Source organism: Dromiciops gliroides, chromosome 3, assembly GCF_019393635.1.
Source record: "Dromiciops gliroides isolate mDroGli1 chromosome 3, mDroGli1.pri, whole genome shotgun sequence".
Taxonomy (NCBI): domain Eukaryota; kingdom Metazoa; phylum Chordata; class Mammalia; order Microbiotheria; family Microbiotheriidae; genus Dromiciops; species Dromiciops gliroides.
In genome coordinates this window covers 168,931,842-168,946,740 of record NC_057863.1, presented here as the reverse complement: position 1 = coordinate 168,946,740, position 14,899 = coordinate 168,931,842, and the positions used below count along the sequence as shown (strand labels likewise).

The 14,899-nt window shown below is 36.5% G+C and overlaps 1 protein-coding gene across 1 annotated transcript in view; it reads left to right on the top strand.

Moving 5' to 3' along the window:
• NALF1 (NALCN channel auxiliary factor 1) overlaps nt 1–14,899 on the top strand; it is a 755,018-nt gene that overhangs the window by 695,788 nt on the left and 44,331 nt on the right. The window lies entirely within an intron of this gene.

The following is a 14,899-nucleotide window of genomic DNA, read 5'->3' as shown; positions in this document are numbered from 1 at the left end:
TGTCAAAATTATATATCTAATCTCTTGGAGAAGATAGACCATGGCATTTTTTATGTTTATTTACCCAGACTTTCTCATAGTCCTTTGCACATAGTATACTCTTAATAAATGTGTTTTATATTGAATTGGAAGGGGAACTAGGTGGCTCAGTGGATAAAGCCCCAGGCCTGGAGAGGAACTCTTCTTTCTGAGTTCAAATCTGGACTCAGATACCTGCTAGGCAGTACAACGCTGGGCAAGTCACTTAATCTTGTTTGCCTCTGTTTTTTCATCTGTAAAATGAGCTGGAGAAAGAAATGGGAAACCACTCCGGTATCTCTGCCAAGAAAACCCCAAATGGGGTCATGAAGAGTCAGACACAACTGAAAAACCACAGAACATCAAATTGAATTAGATATTTGTTGAATTAAATGGAAATAGACTGAATCAGAGACAGTTTAGAGGCCAGTATTGGGATTAAGATCTGAATAAGAGATGCATGATGTAGTGGCTAGAGAGCCAGCTGTGGAGTTAGGCAGATCTAGGTTCAAGTACTACCTCAAGCACATGCTGTACCTATGAGCAAGTCCCCTAATTTTTCAGTGTTCCCAGGCAGACCTATAAATAGCAAGTCCAGACCACCACCCTCAAAAGAAAAACCAAAACACAATTTCTAGTAATCAGGCTGCTTTATCTCACACTAAATAATAACCATTTATCAATGATATTTCTTGTGACAACGATCAACAAAGTTTATTAGCCTACTATGTGCTAGGCACTAAGTCTATAAAGACAAAAAGGAAACAGTTTCCAAAAAAGTCTACAATCGACATCTAGAACATGTGCATAAATATTTGTTGTTGTTGTTGTTGAGTTGTTGTTGGTCATGTCAGACTCTTTGTGACCCTATTTGGGGTTTTATTGGCAGAGACACTGGAGTGGTTTGCTATTTCCTTCTCCAGCTCATTTTACAGGTGAAGAAACTGAGGCAAAGAGGATTAAGTGACTTGCCCTGATTCATACAGCCATTAAGTGTCTGAGGCCAGATTTGAACTCAGGAAGATATGTCTTCCTGATTCCAGGACTGGTGCTCTAGCTGCCCAATAAATACAAATACTGTGCCAATGAATACAAGTTAATGAGGAAGGGATGCTCAGGGGGAAGGCACTAACAGCTGCCAAGTAGGGCTGAGGGGATCAAGAAAAGCTTTATGTAGACAGTAATATGAGATGAGGTATGAAGAAAACTAAAGATTCTAAGAAATGAAGATAATGAAGGAGTACATGCACCATGATAAAAGGAATAGAAGGCATGCATCGAATGATTGATTTTATGTTGAAAAAGAAGCAATTTCCACTAATTCTTAATTAACCTTAACTTTTTGTTACAATGGAAAATTACAAAAGATGTTTCTTGGCACATAATGAGTTTAGGTAATGAATGTAGAGCTCTCTTCCTGTCCCTGCTGCCCACCCACCCCCAAGTTCACTGACTTCAGAGAGGCTCTAAGAGTGTTTATCTTTGTGTAGGTAACCAAGTACTAACAACAGAGATTTCTTGACTGAAGTCCTACAGGTGATTCAAAATGATTACATTTTGCTAACCCCAAATCATACACCTCTTGGTACCCTCATGTTTCTGTAAATCTTCCACTGTAAGACTCCTACATGTTGTGGGAGGAAGGAGAAGACAGTAAGCCAACATAGGCATTTTAAAACAGTGATGTAGGCTGAGTAAAACAAATCTTGATTTAGTGGAATTTTGGGCTAAGATATTTTGGAGCAGGAAACCCCATCCTACTACCCTACAATTATTCCTTCATGGAAATCTGCACAGAACCAGATTATTTAAATTGTCCCTACTTTTCATAACTTCTGCCCTTTCTCTACTTACAAACCTGCAGATTATTTATTAGATAGAAAGTTTCTGTTTTAATTCCTTTCCCTCTCCATCCTCCCAATGGCCCCCATGACAGCTGTGGAGAAAATTCTAGAAAGGGGAGACGCAGCCATTTATGTCAACATTGTTTGTCAGTCAAGGACAAGGTGTACTATTCTTTAATTTTGAGGTAATAATGGTATCTTTTTCTTTAAATCTATCCATTAAGCAGCCATGGAGTCTAATAATTAAACTCCTTTCTTATTCAGGAAAGTGTGACTGACTTTATTTTTTTAAAAATACAACATGTAACTTATTTTTAAAATGCAGGTCATTCTTTGGGGATTTTAATTATCAGGGCCATGTAACTTGTCTTCATTATTATCAGTAATAAGCCAAGATTCTTCATTATTGCTGTTGATTAAGAAGGTACTCTACAAACCTTGTTACCATTTGAAATTGAATAAAAATAATTAGTTGACTACAAGCAATATGACAGCCAGTGTTGAATCACATATACTCTAAGGGAGAAAAATAGTTATTTGAAAAACCAAAATTATGTTCATGGACACAGTATTCAGTAACTTTTCTCTCTGATCCTGAAATGTTTATAATCAACTTAATTCAGGAATCATTTATTTATGTATTTTGTCCTGACTCTGTGATTCATTGATATAGTGAGTTCCCACCACTAATGCAGGTCAGTGCTTCTCTTTGACTTACAGTTTTAGAGTTGCCTAGGGAAATTAAGAAGTTGTCATATGTGTATATACACATATATGCATACATATGCAATATGTATGTATACAGATATATCATCCATTTGAAATTAGATCAGTATTTAGAAAAAAAGCCAATGGATCAATTAAGAGGTCACTGGTGACCACAGAGGGAGATATTTTCATAGTGATAAAGTCAAAAGCCATGTTGCAAGTCATTAATGTCCAGGGCATATATACCTATATATGTGTATGTATATAAATATATATAAAGAATTTGAAAGCATCATGTTTTGGTTCATCACCAAAGTATCATCACTTTTAGACCTTTAAGATATTCTATTTTACAAAGCAGATTGATGTTCTGAGATGTCTAACTTCACTTTGATATTAATTCACATCTTTGCGTTAGCACTTGTACTAAAGTGCCTTACTTGACATTTTTCTGTGTTGATTTTTAGATGTTTCTATTTAGTGGGACAGCAATACCAACAAATCCCACAACTTTATTAACTTCTAATCAAACATCTGCTTTTCTGATCTGTTGGCAAATATATACTGGTTTATTGTAATGACTTTATTACATTTCTCTGTTGTGGTTGTTTCCTAATCATATCCTTGGTTTCATAAACCAGAATTAATTCTCTTAAAAACTCTTTACTAATTCTTATTAAATCTTTATTAATCCTTAATTAATGTGAAGTGGGTGAAGTACATTAAGACCTGACTCTGGAGTCTGAAATATCTGAGTTCGAAAGCAATACACGAGCTGTGCTAACTTTTTAAAACATGTATTACTTGAACTGGGACCACCCCAGATATTTAAGACTATAAATTGTTGAGGAGTTACTGTCTGCCTTGGTGGGAGAAATTCCCCACACTAATGAAACCACCCCTTCAAATTCCTTTCATAAGCTTTACTTTATTCATAATCCTTAATGCCTTATAATTAGGAAATTCTTTCTAGTTTCTAAGCTAAATCCTTCTTGCTGTAGTTGAGACCTGTTTACTGTTTTCCAATATTAAATGAAAAAAGAAGTTATTCATCAGCTCCATATCCTTTAATTCCACACGTAGCTTTCCCCCCTACAGGCTAAATAAGTACAGTTCCATTAGTCTTTCCTTGGAAGGCTGATTTCATAACCTCAGTCATTTGATCACATTCCTATAGACCTCCCAAGGGCTGCCTAAAGTGCTGTGTGTGTGTGTGTAAGTCTGTTTACAGACTCCAGTGGGTTTTTTGGCTTCCATGGAACAGTATCTGCTTAAGAGAAAGGAGCCATGTTCTGGCCATAGCAAGTGATGGAGCCAGCATGCTCTGGGAAAGAATGGATTTCCTTATCTGAAGTCAGCCAACAAAAGCTTCCTTCAGCCTTGTCACTAACATGATAATTAGAGGAAGGCAGCTCATTATAAGAGTCTGACAATAGGTTCTTTCACAGTAGAGGTAGTAAGTCTATTTTACTGAAAGTTCAAGTGAAGCCCATATAATTATTTATTCCAATTACTGCTCATTCCTTATTGGTTGCACCTTGGAACTCCTTTGAAGAGATGTGAGCTAATACATTCTATGTCTTTTCCCTAGTCACAAGTATAGCCAAAGCAGCATGCTCTTTTGTTTACAATAGATTTTGTAATACATGTATAACTTAGCTCACAACTCGTGGAGAGTTGCCTGACTTGTTTATGGGTTTGTTTACTTTTTGTTGTTGTTGTTTTGCCATATAATAATTGTTTGTATTATTATCATGCCTCCACAATCAATGACCATTTTATTATAGATCCTTTTCCATAAACTTCATAGACTATTTGGTGGTTTTATCATAATTTTCTTTCTTTTTTTTTAGGTTAAACATTTGTATTTATATTTTTCTGTTCTAATGTCTAGCTCTCCTTCCCTCCCTCCCCTCCCACCTTCCCAAGGCAGCAAACAATCCAATATGGGTTATACATATATGATCATGCAAAACATCATTATCATATTTATCACTTAATGAAAGAATATGAAAAATAGCATGCTTTAGTCTGTTCCACCAATATCAATTCTTTTTTTTGGAGGTGGATAGTATGTTTCATCAATATTCTTTTGGGCTTGTCTTAGATTATTGTATTGTTGAGAACAGCCAAGTCATTCACAGTTCTTCATTGAAGAATATTGCTGTCTCTGTGTACAGTGTTCTATCAGTTCTGCTCACTTCCCAATATGAGTTTTCTTGACTCATGTACTAAGCCACTCCTGTCTCACTTTTTCACTTTTATGCATTGTTGTTGTTTCAGTCACATGTGATTCTTTGTGACCCCATTTAGGGATTTTGTAGCAAAGGTATTGGAGTGGTTTTGTCATTTTCTTCTCCAGCTCATTTTACAGATGAGGAAACTGAGACAAACAGGGTTAAATGACTTGCCCAGAGTCACATGGTCATTAAACGTCTGAGGCAAAAAAGATGTCTTCCTAATTCCAGACCCTGAACTACAACCACTGCATCACAAGAGCTTTGATTTGATGAGTATATAAAATTCCTCCTATCAAAACTCTCTTCAGAGATGGCTATGAGAATCTTATGTGAAACTCATAGTTTATAGGTTTCCTGGGAACATTGAGAGGTTAAGCGACCATCCCCTGAGCACAGCTGTTGTGAGTCAGAGTCAGTACAAGAACCCAGATCTACTTCAATCCAAGGCTACCTCTCTATCCAGTACTGCCTCTCAGTACTTTTTTATTACTATTTCTGAATAAGTTCTATAAGTTTGAAACTCCATGGAATTTCTCTAAGCCCCTTCCCAATATAGTCATCTAGATTCATCATGACTGCTTTCTATGGGCAAAAATAATACCTTCCAACTTGCATCCTGGATTGTAGGTTTGTTTTTGTTGTTGTTTTGTTTTTTTACCTTCCACATAGATCCTTGGCTTCTATTTAAGAGTGGCACCAGCCGAAACAATAGGTTGTTTTGCTTTGTTTTTCTTCTAGAGTTTCTATAGCCACTGAGAGGAAAAATTATTATCTGGCAACTGAGGCTATGGTAGAAAATTATAAGGAATTAGGTCTAGATTTTAATCCTGCCTCCAATAAGCATTCCTTCTAGGCTCTTGAGAAAGTTGATTAATAGCTAATAGAGCTCCTCTATGTGTAAAACAAGAATGATATTTCTGAGCTGCCAGATTTGAGCAAGGCACATCAATAGCCTTCTACTAATTCTTCTTTTCCAATACCACAAACCCAGGAATCCATATGGAGTCACAGGTGCCATAGTGTCTTGATTTATTCACTAATTAGAGAAATTCACCAAGGGTCTCTTAGTCATTCAGGTGAATTACTGAAGTCTTACAATGTTTGTTTTTCTTTTATACCAATTCAAATAACAACATTGTCAAACCATGCTGAGAATGAAAATGAATGTTTCCTGAGGAGGGTTGGGGGGGGGGGGTTAAGAGGTAGGGTGCTTGCATGTTTCTCCAGGTAAATTGTGACCCTCAACAGAGCCAGCAGAGAAAGTCCACAAACTATGGGAGGTAATTTGGTCCATGAAACACCACCAACAGGGAAAGCAAGGCTCTCCTACTGTTTTCAAAGGACTTCTCATAGCCACATATGTAAATATGCCCATGGCCTTTGGGGCCAATGTGGTGGTGGTGGTGGTGGTGGTGGTGGTGGTGGTGGTGGTGTATTTTCCCTTCAGAAAATGGTATAAGGTCAGGTCATACTACTGATAACTACTATCCCTCTATGTAGGATAGAATCCCAGTATGTGTGAGTATGTGTATGTGTGTTTATGTGGAAGATAGAAAGAAACCACAGCAAGAAGACCGCACCACATTCATCAAAAGCTATCGTACCTAGAAGAGGAATATCTGTGATCATCACACATATATGTGTGTGTGTGTGTGTGTGTATAAACACTTGGTAGAGCTGTGCTGCTACTTTGTCAGATTCACATAAGAAGACTCAAAAGAAGTAAATGGAATTCAGAACACATCAGCATTTATTCTGAAGAAAAAGCACATTGGGCTCTAAGAGAGGTCTACATTTACTTGTATTTCCTACCTTCGTACAGAACTGTGGCAGCTTCATTACTTACCAAGGGAGCTGAGCAGGAGGCAGTTGCTGCAGCCAAATGCTTATATAACCAATTATTTTACCCACAGACATTTAGAGCTCAGACCACTAAAGCATTCCAACTGAAATTTTCAACAGGAAAAAAAAACAACCCTTAGATTAAATGTTTTGGGAAAATGTGACTAAAATGTAAAAGAAAATCATTTCATTCCTGATATACCATAAACAGGAAGGCAACATTTATGTTGAGCCTGACTTCTGAGTTTAATCACTGAAATTTCCCTAAATGCAGAGCTGTAATTAGCAATTCTGGAGACTGGGGCAAGCAATATGAAAAGTAATTTCAAATCAACTTCTTAAGACAGATTTAATTGTTGGATGGAAGATATTAGACCTCAGGACCCAAGGTCCCATTGCTGAGAATAGCACAGGATGCCTCTGCAATGCAGTGGTGACAAATATCCCCTGAGTATTGTAAGGAAGTTGGAAGGTAGAAAACAGGTGAGAGTTAGGGAAGAAATATTTTAATTAGGTCTTCTTCTTATTACTTGAGTACTAAGCTCACTTGGTTCTACCTGCTGAAGGAATATACATGCTCTCAGCACCCTCTAAATTCCAGGTACTTGTGGCAAAGTCCTGCTCACCCTGCCTTAGTTATGCCTCTTCCTAAATGAGAATTACAATGGCAAGCATGGTTTGCTTTTCAATATGCTAGATCTAGTGCTACAACATTTCCAGACACTTTCACATAGACCGTCCTCTTCGTCAATATCTGTTTAAAAAGGTAGTTAATGCAAGGACTGTGTGAATCCATTGATTCAAAAATTTGCTTGGTCCTTTAAGGTATTATTAAATTTCTTTCCTGTAGGGTATAGGAAACCTTTTGTAAATAATCATTTAAACTTGTGCTACCCATTTTAGATATCTGTTATTTCCACTGTTTTGTTCTATAGACATATTTTCCAAAAAAACTTATTTCCAAGTAATGTGTAGTCTGAGGCAACAGAACCTTAAATCTTTATAAGGACTCAGTTCTTGGGGACAGGCATGTTTAGTAGATAATGATAATATGAATGTCAGATTGGCAACATGAAACCCATCTCATATCAGGTATACATTCTAAACAACACAACCTGATGAGGCATGTTTTGCCTTTGGTCAAACAGAATCACCAGGAGAGGTAATGAAAACTTGACTGAAGATTCCTTAGAACATTGACAATGATCATTTCTGGCCTTGCAAATAACTTCCTAACAAGTATATGAAGACAGAAGCTATTTCAGCTGAATTCTCACATCTACTTTAATTCTTCCTCTAGATTTACAGGGCAAATAATTCAAGTCCCATGGCTACCCAGGGGACCAGACCTTTCCTCTGCCCATCTGCTCTCTTCTTTGACATAGCCAGTGTCTGTTAAGCTTCTCAGAAGAACCCATGTGATGTTTCTGACAGTTTGGTGGCTAAGTCACAACTTTCATGAAAACTTAAAATCAATGCAAAGAAAAGGCAGACCCTGCGATGCATTTGGAAATAAGTCCATGAGAGTTCAGTGAGTTCTGGCTTCCTCTTTCCTTACTTGCCCATTTCCCAAATAGAACTGTGTACACTAACTTACTGTGTATTCCTTTCTTTGACTCATTTTCCTCACTGGAAAAATAGAAACAACAATTGTAATTTCTATTGTGCTTTGATGTTTGCAAAGTATTTTATAGGTATTGTCTCATTTGAGTCTCATAATAATTTTATGTGCTAAGCATGTTGGACCTTGGGCAAGTCACTTAACCTTGATAGGTCTCTTCATCTGTAAAATAAGTGGGATGGATTAATTTATTTCCGGATTCCCTTCCAGCTCTAAAAATATGTTCTACTACTACATCTTGTTATTACTATCCCCATTTTACAGATGATAAAGGTGTGATGACTCAGAGAAAATAAAGGAATTCCTGTGTTCACACAGCTAATAAGTATTAGTAGTGGGATTTAAATCCAGGTTTTTCCTGAATCTTTCCAGTGTTTTTTACTGCTATACCAGATCTTTTCTTCTTCTTCTTCTTCTTCTTCTTCTTCTTCTTCTTCTTCTTCTTCTTCTTCTTCTTCTTCTTCTTCTTCTTCTTCTTCTTCTTCTTCTTCTTTTGCGAGGCAATGAGGGCTAAGTGACTTGCCCAGAGTCACACAGCTAGTAAGTGTCAAGTGTCTCAGGCTGGATTTGAACTCAGGTCCTCCAGAATCCAGGGCTGGTGCTTTATCCTCTGTGCCACCTAGCTGCCCCTGATCTCTTTTTTAGTAGGAAAAAGAATACTTCTCCTAACTACTCTTTTTATTTTTTGTGGGGCAATGAGGGTTAAGTGACTTGCCCAGGGTCACACAGCTAGTAAATGTCAAGTGTCTGAGGCTGGATTTGAACTCAGGTCTTCCTGAATGCAGGGTCAGTGCTTTATCCACTGAGCCACCTAGTTGCCCCTCCCTAACTACTCTTTTAAGGATAAAATAATACACGTAAATTTTCTTGGAGTGAACAATGTAAAAATTAAACATAATTAAACATAAAATTATACATATACAAACTATTATTGTTATTATTCAAAATAATCCTTTCTTCCCCCATCTCTATCTTCCCCAGTTCGATCAAGGAATTTAGGATGATATTTTTAGGCCATCCCATTATTATGTCACTTATAATTACTGTAGCAAAGCTAACATTAAACCTGACATTTTGTAGCCAGTGGTCAATTGCATCTCACACGTACACAGTAAGAGAGCGGTGAAAGCACAAGCAGATGATTTCAGCTGTCTTCATGGCCACCAGATCGGCTATTAACTTTTTGTTCCCTTCAGGCAGTCAGTCATCCTCTATCTCTCCTCTCATCTTAGAACCAAACTCCTAGAAAAAATGCTGCCTCCAATCTTTTCTTTTACTCATGTCTCACTCCTCTGCCAGTGGGTTTCTGTCTTCTGACCTCATCACTTAAGTGAAATCATTCTCTCTTCCAAACTTGCTAAATGTCTTTAATTGCTAAGTCTTACAGCCTTTTTCAGTTTTCATGCTTAGCTTCTTTGTAGCATTTGTCACTGATGACCACTCATTCTCCTAAATACTCTCTCTTCCCTGTTTTTTTTTCTTTTATCTTTTTTTTTTCATGTTTTTCTCTACTGTTCCCCTTCCTCCCTGTCTGGCTGTTCCTTCAGTCTCCTTTAGAGGATCATCAGTCAGCTATCACCCTGTATGTGTGGGAGTATACCAAGACTTTGTCTCTGAGCCATCTGATTTCTTCCTCCACTCTCTTTCACTTGCTAATCTCATCATCTCTCATCTCTAGGCAGATGTCTTCCAGTCCTAGTCTTTCTCCTGAACTCCATTCCCATATCATCAGCATGATTCTATTAGATATTTCCTTCTGGATATCCTGCAAGGATATCAAAATCAATTGGCCTTCAACATGCTTCTGTCTTCTTAACTTCCTATCTCTCTAGGATACCACTATCCTTCTACTAAATAGCAGGTTCTTAAGTTCAGAGTCATCCTTCTATCCTTTCCTTTCCCTCCTCTCTCATATCCAGTCATTTGCCAGCTCTTTTCAGTTCACATCAGTTTGACAACATTTGGGAAAGGGCACCATATTTTGCTTTTCGCACTCGTAGTTTGACACGATTTTGCTAAATTTCAAGAAAGCATCCTGTCTGTTCCTCCCTGAAACCATTTCATCTTTTCAATTTCCATATAACATGGAATAAAAAAAATTCAGTATTAGAGGAGCCATCTTAGAGAACATCCAGTCTAACCCATCCAATGCAAAAAAATCTCTGCAAATTCCCTGGCATATTGTGATCAAGCCTTTGCTTTGAATATTTTACATGATAAGAATCTCATCACCTTAGAAAGTAGCCCACTCATTGCATTTTAACAGTTCCAGTTGACAAAACAGTTGTAATCTACAAAGAGTAAAAACCTGCCTCCCTACAACTAGCACTGATTAACCTTTAGCTGTAACAGAATAAAACTAATCCTTCTCCCACAGGACAGCTCTTCAAATACAAAGAGAATTATCATCTCTCCCCTTAGTCCTCTTTTTTCCAGATTCAGTAACTTGAGTTTCATCAAGAGTCTCTCTTAGGACATGATTTCTACAACCTTTACAATTTCTTGCACATAGTAAATGCTTAATAAATATTTGTTGAATTCAATTTGCTCTCCTATTCCCCCTTCTCCACAGATACTTCTTCTTCCCTATCATTAGAAAACAAGAAATACCTTTAATGCTTTCTATATATAGGTATAGATGTATAGACATAGACATTCTTTAGCTTATTTCAGTAGAAAATATTTGAGCATATTTTGTGCAGACTGATTCTCAGTTCCTGAATGCTTCATACATGTGCCCATTCCCAAGAGGGATAAACTCCCTTGATGTGTCAGAATTCCTCATGGGTTGTATTCCCTTAAGCAAGCTCTATGCTATTTCTCACCCTCGCCTGCTTATTTAGCATGCCCACACAAGTTTTGCCAATTACTTTTTGACATGTCTTGTTCCTGAAACTCTATTTCTGAAAGCTTTCAAAACTTGGTTTGCCTTTACTGAACATGACATGATCTGATCATATCATTGATCAATACTTAGACTTAGCCAGATGGAAATACAAAGACGCCTAATGAATGGCAAAGTTCAGTTGAGAAATACCTGGGTATTCTAATAAATTGAAAGCTTACATGAATTAACATGACAATGAGGGGTCCCAAAGTTAATATGATCTCAGGCTATATTTTGATGAGAGAGGGAATATTCCTGCTGCATTCTATCTATCCCATTCAGACCATGTTGTGTTCGGTTCTCGGTGCTGTATTCTAGAGAAGACGCTAACAAAGATGATCAGAAGAGAGCAACCACATTATAAACAAATTGAAAACCACACTACAGTGTATCCAAATTAACCAAAGGAACTGGGAATGCTTAGCATCAAGAACAGAAGACTTAGCAGGGAAATAATAGCTGTCCTAAAGGCTGTTACATAAGAAATAAGGCACTTGCCTTTTTTTGGATACAGGCAATAGATTTAGAAGCAAGAGGCAAAAATGTCAGAAAGAGGCTTCATGTGAGGAAAAACTTCCTCATATTTAGGTCTGCAAAAAAGCAGAATGGGCTTCTTCAGAAGTTAGTTGGAGGTTATGTGATCACCAGTAAGTGATAAAGAAGAGAGGGGTTCTTTTTGAGGTTGAACTCAGCCTCTGGGGATCCTCGCCACTCTGAGATTCTGTAATTCTGTCAAGCAGAAGATATTATAGCAATATATATGGCTCTCATGATAGTAGTTGATATCCATAAAGATGTTTCCATCATGTAGGAGTTAATCTTAAAAAAAATGTGGGGAAAATGTGATAGAAATATGATTTATGCATTCTGTGATGAAAACAGAACAGATCCCACCTGGGATATGTTGAGAAAACTTTCTTCAAGTAGAATTATTCATATTACAATGGGGAGAACCACTTCAATCTGACTAATTCCTATGTGTCATAAGCCTCTACTAGGATAGAGGACAGATTGTTTCCTTGAACAACCAAATGAGGGGTTGGAATACTCTGTGGGTTTGGAGGGGTTTTTGTTGTTGTTGTTTTGTTGTTGCTGTTGCTGTTGTTGTTGTTGTTGTTGTTTTTGGTTAGAAGAGAGTGCTTGTTATTGGAAGAAACTGGGGACAGGAATGGAAAATGAAAGGAAAGATTATCCCATTAAAGGAGATACAGTTTCCTGAAATTATAATAGAATATTCTCTCAGATAAGAGAAGGGAGCTTTCTGTCACTGAAAAGTGAAGTTGATATCTGATCAAAGAAATCTACCTTCAAATATTGTTCTTACTTCTAAACCATTCTTTGAGTAAAAGCATGTCTTCCTTAGAGCATTTCTTCATATAAACATATAGGTTTCCCAGGAGAAAAGTGAATTATTTGAACTAACAATTTATATGGCAGAAGTTGGATTGTATCCTCTATATTCAAACTAACCTATTGAACATTAAGTTGTTGATCTATAATGGCAAGAGACATGAAACAGTGAAAACATGGTTTTTAAATTATCATCAAGCAGTTATCAAAAGTTCCCACCTATATATGGAAACTTAATAATAGACAAAGAAAAGAGGGAGATTTTTAAAAAGAAGAAAAAGAACACTTTGATCTTCCCATTCTGTAGCAGGTATTTCACCCCCTGAACTATTATAATTAAGTTCGCAAAAAGCATCCTTAGGCTTTTTCCTGATTTTTGAAGTATTCTCTAAGCATAATCTGCCAATTTTTGTCTTTTAGTGAAAATCTTTTTTCAGGTCATGCCTCTGGTTATGGGGGGGGTCTATGAAAAATAATAATTATATATTTGCTTAGTGTATTCTTTAATTATGGAATCTATAACAATTGGTAAATTAAATTAAGTTGTATTTCTTTGTAAAAATCTAAATTTCACAAGTCTGAAATCTCACAACAGGGAGGCTGAAAGGCCACAATTCTAGCCCTGAATTCTGACACTTTTAAAATACCTAAAAAACGAGACTCTGCCAGATCATTATACAGAAACTGGGCTCTGGGCAATTGCATCTTATTAGTCTGGTACTCTACTGTCACATAGGTCTAAGTTGCTGACCAGTCATTTAAAGTTTTATTGTATACTTGCATTTTCTGAACCTCCAAATCTTCTCTACCAGAAATTCCTTTAGTTCCAGCATAACCCTTCTTCTTCCCTACCCCTCGCTTAATGTTGAGATACAGACATTGTATGCACATTTATTTACAAGTTCAGAACCTAACCAGAAACAAAGTATAAGAAATTATAGTGCTATAAAGTATCTGAGCACTGGATCAGCGGTCTTTACCAATGATGATTATATTTGCCCTATCAAATTTCCTGGGCTGTCAAGTGACCGGCCTGAATTTCTCATGTACAAGGAGCTGATAGTCACATCTTGTCATTCATGCCCTTTTAGGACCCTCCATTGGAGTCATGACCCTTTCTGCAAAAATATTGTATATGACACAGTAGATTCTAAGTTTCTTGAGATTAGTTCCCTTTGTTTTATTCATTTTCGTATACTTCAAAATAGCCTTATAGTTCTGGTTGCTCACTGTTTTATAAATTGAATTGACTCTAAAATAAGAAATCTGCATATTAATTTATCAGTTGCCTACATTTAATTATAAAACTTTTGGTGATACAACTTATAGTCAAACCATATAAATACCAAATACCAAATACCAAATAGCAACACTAAAATTGTGTCTACACTGTACATTAAAGTTTAGCAAAAAAAAAAAAAAAAGTGTTTTTTCTCTCATATCTATAGCTCCATCATTGGAACTTCAAATAGTTAACAAATGGCCCAGACTATGTTTATTTAAACTTTGTGGTCCTTGAATAATAATATTATATATTTTAGTTATTTTGAAAGAAAATAAAACTTTATTTTAAATATTCAGCATATTCCTTTAGCAGTATGATAGAAATGTTACCATTACACTATTTGGAAATGAAATTTCCCATCCTCAGAACTTAATATTGTTTAATCTCATGATACTGATTCTGATTCTTTCAAATACTAATCAAAGACCAATAAAACAAGAATCATGGAATCACAAAATGTTTAAGATAGAATGGACATTAGAGATAACTTAGGTGACTTCTGAAATTCTTTCCAATGAAAAAATTTTGTGATTCTATGATTAGGTAACCTAATGTCCTCCCTTCAGTGATAAAAGCACTAAAAATCTGACATTTTAAGTGACTTGCCTGGTATCACCCAGTTTAATATTAGGGAACGGCTCAAGATGAAAATCTGAGAGAGTAAAAAAAAAAATTGAAAAAACAATTAAAAGGATCTTTCTCTTCTCCTTTCCCCTTTGGCAATATTTGGTGCCCTCTTAGAACTCGGAGAAGACTAATTGATAAAGCACTAATTGATAAAGCATAAGTGAAACCTATAGAACATAGATCTGAATCTTAGCAAGCTACACTATGATAATTTGTTTAGGATAGATACATGGATGAAATTTCTGTTGTTGTTTTGCTGCTTATTTTAAAAGAGTGCATCACTCCCTTGTACCAATACAATGCACCTTTTCCAGAATTCCCTTGGTAACCACCACAAATTAGATGATACAAAAAAATGAGAGCACAGTTCTGATAATCTGAAATTCTTTTCAATGAGCATGGGGGTTATGTGATCATCACAGTTGAATGTCTGATTAACTCAACATTTAGTGACCATTTCATGTGAATCATGAAGTG